The sequence below is a fragment of the Rhinichthys klamathensis genome, unplaced genomic scaffold (genome assembly GCF_029890125.1).
Source record: "Rhinichthys klamathensis goyatoka isolate OS25496 unplaced genomic scaffold, OSU_Roscu_1.1 h1tg000005l_1, whole genome shotgun sequence".
In the NCBI taxonomy this organism is placed as follows: domain Eukaryota; kingdom Metazoa; phylum Chordata; class Actinopteri; order Cypriniformes; family Leuciscidae; genus Rhinichthys; species Rhinichthys klamathensis.
Genome location: NW_026606558.1, coordinates 3,025,926 through 3,033,051, shown reverse-complemented (window position 1 = coordinate 3,033,051; position 7,126 = coordinate 3,025,926). Strand labels below are relative to the sequence as shown.

The following is a 7,126-nucleotide window of genomic DNA, read 5'->3' as shown; positions in this document are numbered from 1 at the left end:
ATTCTGAGCTTGTGTTAACTACAGACCTTATTTCAGGTATTTAATCAAGAACCCGTTCAAAAAACCCATTGACTTCAGAACGATGGGACTGGAAGTGCTAAAATGACAACTCGTTTCCGGGTTTCGGCCTACAAAAATATGTCATCCCTGCAGCACTCTATCGATATAGTTGTCAAGGAGTCCCCATCCACTCACAGGGGAAAAAACAAACTCATTAGTTCTGATGCTAGTGACACAAAACTTGCTTCACCTTGAATATGCTGTATCAGACAAAAATACATTGATGACTGACATTATATTTAATGACAAATACGTTGTACACTCATCGCAAAAAAGGAGGAATCAAGCTTTTATCTTCGCTCCAAATCACCGTACAATCCTGAGGAAGGATGGATTTTTTTTTCTTTAATTTGCCGGCCCTGCAGTTACTGCAGCACATTCCACAGATAAATGGTCCTTGTCCTCTCCCATGTGAGAGCCATTGGGTGACAGAGTGACAAATGGAGCTGGCTCTCCTGCCCAGTGAGCAGAGATTATTGTCACTCAGTGTAGGAGACGGGATTAATGACCTGGACCCAGTGGCAAAGGCTAATCATGGGAGATTAGGTGACGGAAATCCTGCAGGTATTCAAGGAACAGAAGGGGGCTCCATCAGCAGGTCTACAAGGATGTGGTATTACCTGTGGTAATGGGAGGGAGCAAAAGTTCAAAATGACTCCAATACTTAATTTATTATCCTTTTATGCTAACCAGTTTAGTAAAAATCTTCAGATAGCAGTGATTTTGCTTTATGCTGTTGATCACATGACCTGATTTCCACTGTGGTGTATAAAAGGGGACATTAATGTTTTTTTTTTATATCGTACAAGCTTAATGCAATCCATTGTGTGCACAAAAAGGGAGGGATGGTGATATTGCCCCAGGCCACCAGAGAGTTTCACCATAAAGAGGGATTTGTACATGGACCATCTCTCATCCCTTGCCAACACCTTGGGAATAGCCCTTATGAATGACCCAATTACTTGCCATTTGTTTTCATGAAAACTTTGCAGGGCACCAATACTCTGAGCATGATAAAGAACTGCGCTGAAACTGCTATGTGGCTGTTTATATTGTATGTGGTGGAACTTAGTTTACTTTGTCATTCAGACCCACCTTGACCGTATTTGTGATGATAACTGTACTTTGAAAACAAAAGTGAATACAAAAAAAACGAAAACAATGCTGCATTCATACTGCTAGATTTAGCAAACAAACATGCAAACACTACTTATAGTTGGTTGTAATACCGATTGCTATTGCTTTTTTTCACTCAGAAAACCAACCGTTCAGTAATCGATTGCAAAACTTGATCTGCATCTATCCAATAAACAGCCGAAGCATATAGAACCAACATTTCAAAAATCTGTTTCGTTTGGATGTATGTAACAATGCGAAAGACAAGATATGTCGCTATTTCCCTTACATTGTGACTTTATGGTTACTACAATGAGTAACTCACATGACTGCAGCTGATTTCGAATTGATATCTTTCTACCAACTGATCTTTTTTTTTGTACTGCGGTGGCATGCGGTGTTCGGATGCAGACTTTCTCCCAGCAGCAGCAGCTGTGACACCATCTTTGTATCTTAAGGTGCTGCCTAATCACCCTTGCAACTCTAACTACATCTCTCATGTTTTCAATCAGCAAGGCCCATAAATTATTGTCAGCAGTAATCACAGTCGTCCACTCAGGGCCCACTGAGGGGTCCTTGCCTGTCTGCGTGCATCGATTCAGTCTTTTCTGGCACTAGACTAAAACATCTGAGGGGTCTGAGCGCTCGCCAAGCCAACGTACCACTGACAGCACGAGAGGAAGAGGTCTCTCAGAGGAGGTGGTGTTAATGAAAATGATTAACCTATCTGCACAGCGCTGGATGACAAAATCAGAGCTCATTACATCAAACCTGACAGGCTCGGCATGTGAAATTATTTAGACTGTGTGCTGTGCTGTTCGCGCCGTCCCCCTGCCCTGACTCATCGTCTTGATCTCTGATTTTAAGTCGCCAAGGGTCAGTCCTTCGCAAGCACGTTGCTGGAAACCTTCCTCTAATTCGTTGAGGGTGAAAACAAGAAAAAATGGAAATATATGCATCTCTCTTCTTGTTTCTAATAAACTCATCCGGCGGCTTTGGCAGGCAGCCCAAGCACTCACAGCACAGCCTGCCTTTTTCACCACCGCACACTTTTCTTTCACTGTGAAAACTGCCAGCATGGGGTGGCACAGTCACTTCTGGCGAGGGGGTGCTGTCAGTCTCCATCAGTGAGAAGCAGCCTTCTATTTCAATTAACTCTCATCTGCCCTAGACTGTCACCATGACGGCCACATTAAGTGAAGGACTGGCGTTATGAAGCAGGTGGGTGGAGAAGGGAGGAGAGATGCATGGCGTAACAGACACTCAAATACCTGTCATCACAGAGTTCTTCTGTAACGGAGAGACCGTGTGGATCGGTTGTGGTAAACACAGCGCAACACCATGCATATGCTAAATTCAGGCTGAGATGGAGGACAGGAGCAATGAGGCATGTAATCTCCTGGATGTAATGGAGGGAAGAGAGGAATTTTAGTGGATATTGAAAAAGAGCCATTTCTAATGATGTGCCTGAAGCTGAATATCTTTTTCAGGCACGAATGACTTAAAAATAAAAAATATATAAAATATAAATAAAAGTTATTCAACAAGCACATGAAATAAAATATTTTAAAATGATTTACATTAAATTAAATATTTAATTAATTACATTTTTTTTCAATGTCTTTCATTTAATAAAAATACTCTACTATTCAAAAGTTTGGGGTTGGTAAGATTTTTTCAGAATTTTTTTTTAAGATTCTCAATTTAAAAAAATCATCGTCATTATTTTCATGGAAATATAAATTATATTTCAGAATATAAAAAGTTCAAAGAAGTTGAAACAATATTAAATAGTCTCTACTGTATCCTTGCTGAATTAAATAATTTATTATAACAAATTATATGAGGCATATTTGCTAAATGGAAACTATAAATGGAAAAGAGTTCTTTTTTTTTTTTTCTTTTTTTTTGACACACTCCTTTAAAGTCCTGCCAACATCCTGTTTTATCTGAATTTTGATACAAATAATTCTATCACTGCACTAGACACATATACATCCCTGTATTTAGATGTGCCAGTGTTGGGGGTAACACGTTACAAGTAATGCGAGTTACTTAATCAGATTACAGATAACTAGTAAAGTAATGCATTACTTTTAATTTTACAACAAAAAATCTGAGTTACTTTGTTGTCCCATTTATTGACTGACAGCTCTCCTGTCCCCATGTTGAGAGAAATCAGGAGTAAGCAAATCGCATTTCTTTCAGCCTAAGGCCTTTTCATTTCACTTTTGGTGTGAAAGGGCCTTTACGTTTGCCAAATATATATATATATATATATATATATATATATATATATATAAACAAGCCCAGTCCAGGAGAAAAAGAAATGAAAAAGTAACGTAACACATTAATTCCATAAAAAGCAACTAAGTAGGTAGTTACTTTTTTTAGGGAGTAACGCAATTTTGTAATGCATTACTTTTAAAAGTAACTTTCCCCAACACAGTTCATTGCACACCCCTAGTTTATAATAAAGGTAAAGTCAGTGGACAAATGTTCCTCTAAAATAAATAAAAATGACTACTTAAGGTGACTTCTGGAGAAATCTGGAGGTGTTCTTCAGGGGAGCAGTATAGAGATCTTAGTAACCGGGGACAGTCTGGGGAGAGGAGGTGCTGCCCGTAGGTTGTTTATGTGAGCTCCTGAATCAGGGGGATTCGGTGTGCAACACCCTTGTTGGGCATGAAGCTCTCAGTGGGGAAGAGCCTGAGGTGGAGGCTGGTAAACATGGCTATCCCAGCAGACACCACAGGAGCTTCAACAGACACCTGACGATGACAGTGGATAACAATGGTGTTATTGAGAGACTCTCAACATGTATAACAGACATAAAACATGATACAGCTAAAGTTTTTTTTTTTTTGTGACTTTTTTAGGGGGTGTCCTATCATTGGGGGATAAAGAATCACCGATATGCTCTATAAAATAAGGCAGGGGAAATATTAGGGGTGTGCAGTCACTGTCTGTTTACAGTATAGCCTATATCTGTTGTACTGACAAAATTATTCGGTAACACTTTACTTGAAACGGTGTGCATAAGACTGACATGACACCTTCATAATCATGACATGACACATGTCATAAAAATGTTTATGACAACTGTCATTAAGTGTCATTCGCTCAATTATGACATTTTTAATGCAAATATGACATTGTTTGAGATGTCTTGGTAATGACACATTGACATAAACCAATACATCATAACCTGCTGTGTCTTTGACATAACATAAATGTGTCATAAACATGACATAGCAGATTAATTATCAAACTTGAGAAACCACTTAGCTTTATGGGTTAACATTACATTAAACTGTCAGGTGGTTGGTTTTGACATTGGCTGTCATGAGGCCATTATAACATTTTTATGACAAATTCAATTTGTACCACTATAGTTGAGGTCAAGAAAAATATTCATGACATCGTTACAATGGCCTCATGACAGCCAATGTCAAAACCAACCACATGACAGTTTAATGTAATGTTAACCCATAAAGCTAAGTGGTTTCTCAAGTTTGATAATTAATCTGCTATGTCATGTTTATGACATATTTATGAAAATGTATCATGTATTGGTTTGTCAAGTTGTCATAACAATGACATTTTAAACAATGTCATATTTGCATTCAAAATGTCATAATTGAGCGAATGACACTTAATGACAGTTGTCATAAACATGCATGAAACCTCTTTCATATTCATGACATGTGTCATGTCATGATTATGAAGGTGTCATGTCAGTCTTATGGCTTAGTCACTTCATACTTGTGTATTAGACATTGTCACCTTGTGGAATAAAGGTGAATTGCACTTATTCAGTCATCAGAGATTTAATTATTGTTGTGCAGAAAAAATATACTTACACTGTTACACACCTCGGTCGTTAGCGACTCTATACAAACAATGTTTTTTTTTACAAAAAAATGAATGGGTAAACAAACAGGCATTTTTCTTGTTATATTGTTTATGCACTGATTGAGGAATACTAAGATGGTTGATGACTAACTTTAAAAAATGAATGAGGAGGAGGCTTGTGAACGACGTCCCGGGTCACTAAAGACCCAAGTTATGCATTTAAGGGTTACAAATGTTTTGTTAGTTCTAAAAATACAATGTGCAACCAGCAATGTGCAATAGGCCTATATATTATGATTTCTTTCTTTTTTTTGATGCATGATGTAAACCTGTTGTAGGAGAACTCGAAAGCAAAATTAGGAACCACAATATGCCACAATAGCACAATATGGCCACTTTAAAACCTTTACACAGACATTTTCCACAAAAGGTGGAAAATATAAATGATATCTTTAGTGTTACTCTCGAAAAGTTAGATCCACACGATAAAAGGAGATGCAATGTGCCATCTGATTTGAATTTTGCACATTTTCAATCATGATGTTCACACTTTAGTCACATTGGCTTTAGAGACTCAAAATGGCCTTTTTAGAGACATTATTAGAAAAATATTGCTTTGTCCTTGGGCTTGGATAATCAGTCATATGTATATGTGCCATACTGTATAACACCCTGGAGGGGAAAAGGAATTTTTTTAGGATAAACTACCCAGTACAAAAGGACCCTAATGTTGTAATCCAATGCAAACTTTAAACGTCTAAACAGTCAGATCTCGCCAAGCACTTTGCACAGAATCAGAGACTATAAAGAAAGAAAGAAAGAAAGAATCTGTTCCAGTATGTTCCCAGACAACCTTTCTCCAACAGAACATGAGATGTTCCACTGTAACGAATTCCTTGTGGTTGGCTGCGCTACAGAAGACCATTGTACCAGCACTGTGGCCAAAGATCGACTATCTGCCACCTGTAAAACCCATATTGAAGCAACATGTGGTCAAAAACTCAACTTTTCATTTCACGCCATGGTTGCCTGAAGGGATGATAAACATTACACAAAAAGCTGTATTCCCTTTGTGATTTAAGGCTCTTTCCTCAGTCCCTCGGTGTGATCATTCCCTGAAAACAGCCTTTGTGCTTGATTCCCACACATGATATAAATAATATATCTGTGCTTACTTTAGGTGACACAGTATGAACATACCGCTAATGGGGAACTTTCAGAGAAAACAAAAAGGAAGGTCATAGAGCAACACAAAACGGCAATTTAGCTACTATTATGGCTTCTGAGGCCAGCTTCAGTGGATTACATCATTCCATTGTTGTAATGAGCGGGACACATATGATCACCGTTCATTTTCAAAGGATGTGTGTCCGAGCCAAAACACAGTCTTGTTCCATATGCATCCTGCTGGATCCATGTGTCCTTCGTATCATCTCTCATTCACTTTGTTCCCCAGCCACTGAACGTCGATATAGCATTCAAGGTTCAATCCATTCACTATTACTGTAGATGGTTCTCATATCCTGCTTGGATTCTGTTGAAGGAGCGAAAGGGATAGGGGGATTATTTAGAATGGGTGAATTTAGAATGGTGAACAATGGCAAGTCTTTTGGCTTGTAATAAAAGAGAAATCTGTAGATCCATCACAAATAAATATTACGAGAATCCACTTGGAATTAAAGGAATATTACGGGTGCAGTACAAGTTAAGCTCAATCAGCAGAATTTGTGGCTTAATGTTGATTAACACAAATGTATTTCCATGTATATCCATGTTACAGTGAATGAAGCACTTACAATGGAAGTAAATGGGGCCAATATGCACACATTAAAATACTCATTTTAAATAGTTTAGCCACAAGATGTAAATATATATTTTATGTAGAGTTGTGTAAATATAGAACTTTACCTTGTCACCATGACAATGCAACTAAAACTAAATCTGTAAAAAATGATATTTTGTATTATCTTTACAGCTCAAATAAGTTTTAATAAAATAATTTAAATTACTTTTTTAATTTAAATATTTGATAAATTATCCCACAAAATTGTCCCGATTTACTTCAATAGTAAGTGCCTCACTGTAACACTGAAAT

At 37.7% G+C, this 7,126-nt stretch overlaps 1 long non-coding RNA gene across 1 annotated transcript; it reads right to left on the bottom strand.

The window, feature by feature from the left end:
- Positions 1 to 230: 230 nt before the first annotated feature.
- Positions 231 to 6,537, bottom strand: LOC130089326 (uncharacterized). Its single transcript, XR_008807558.1, has 3 exons — positions 6,378 to 6,537; positions 3,704 to 3,947; positions 231 to 680 (listed from the first exon to the last, which is right to left on the bottom strand). It is a non-coding gene; the product is annotated as an uncharacterized LOC130089326 (long non-coding RNA).
- Positions 6,538 to 7,126: the final 589 nt, after the last annotated feature.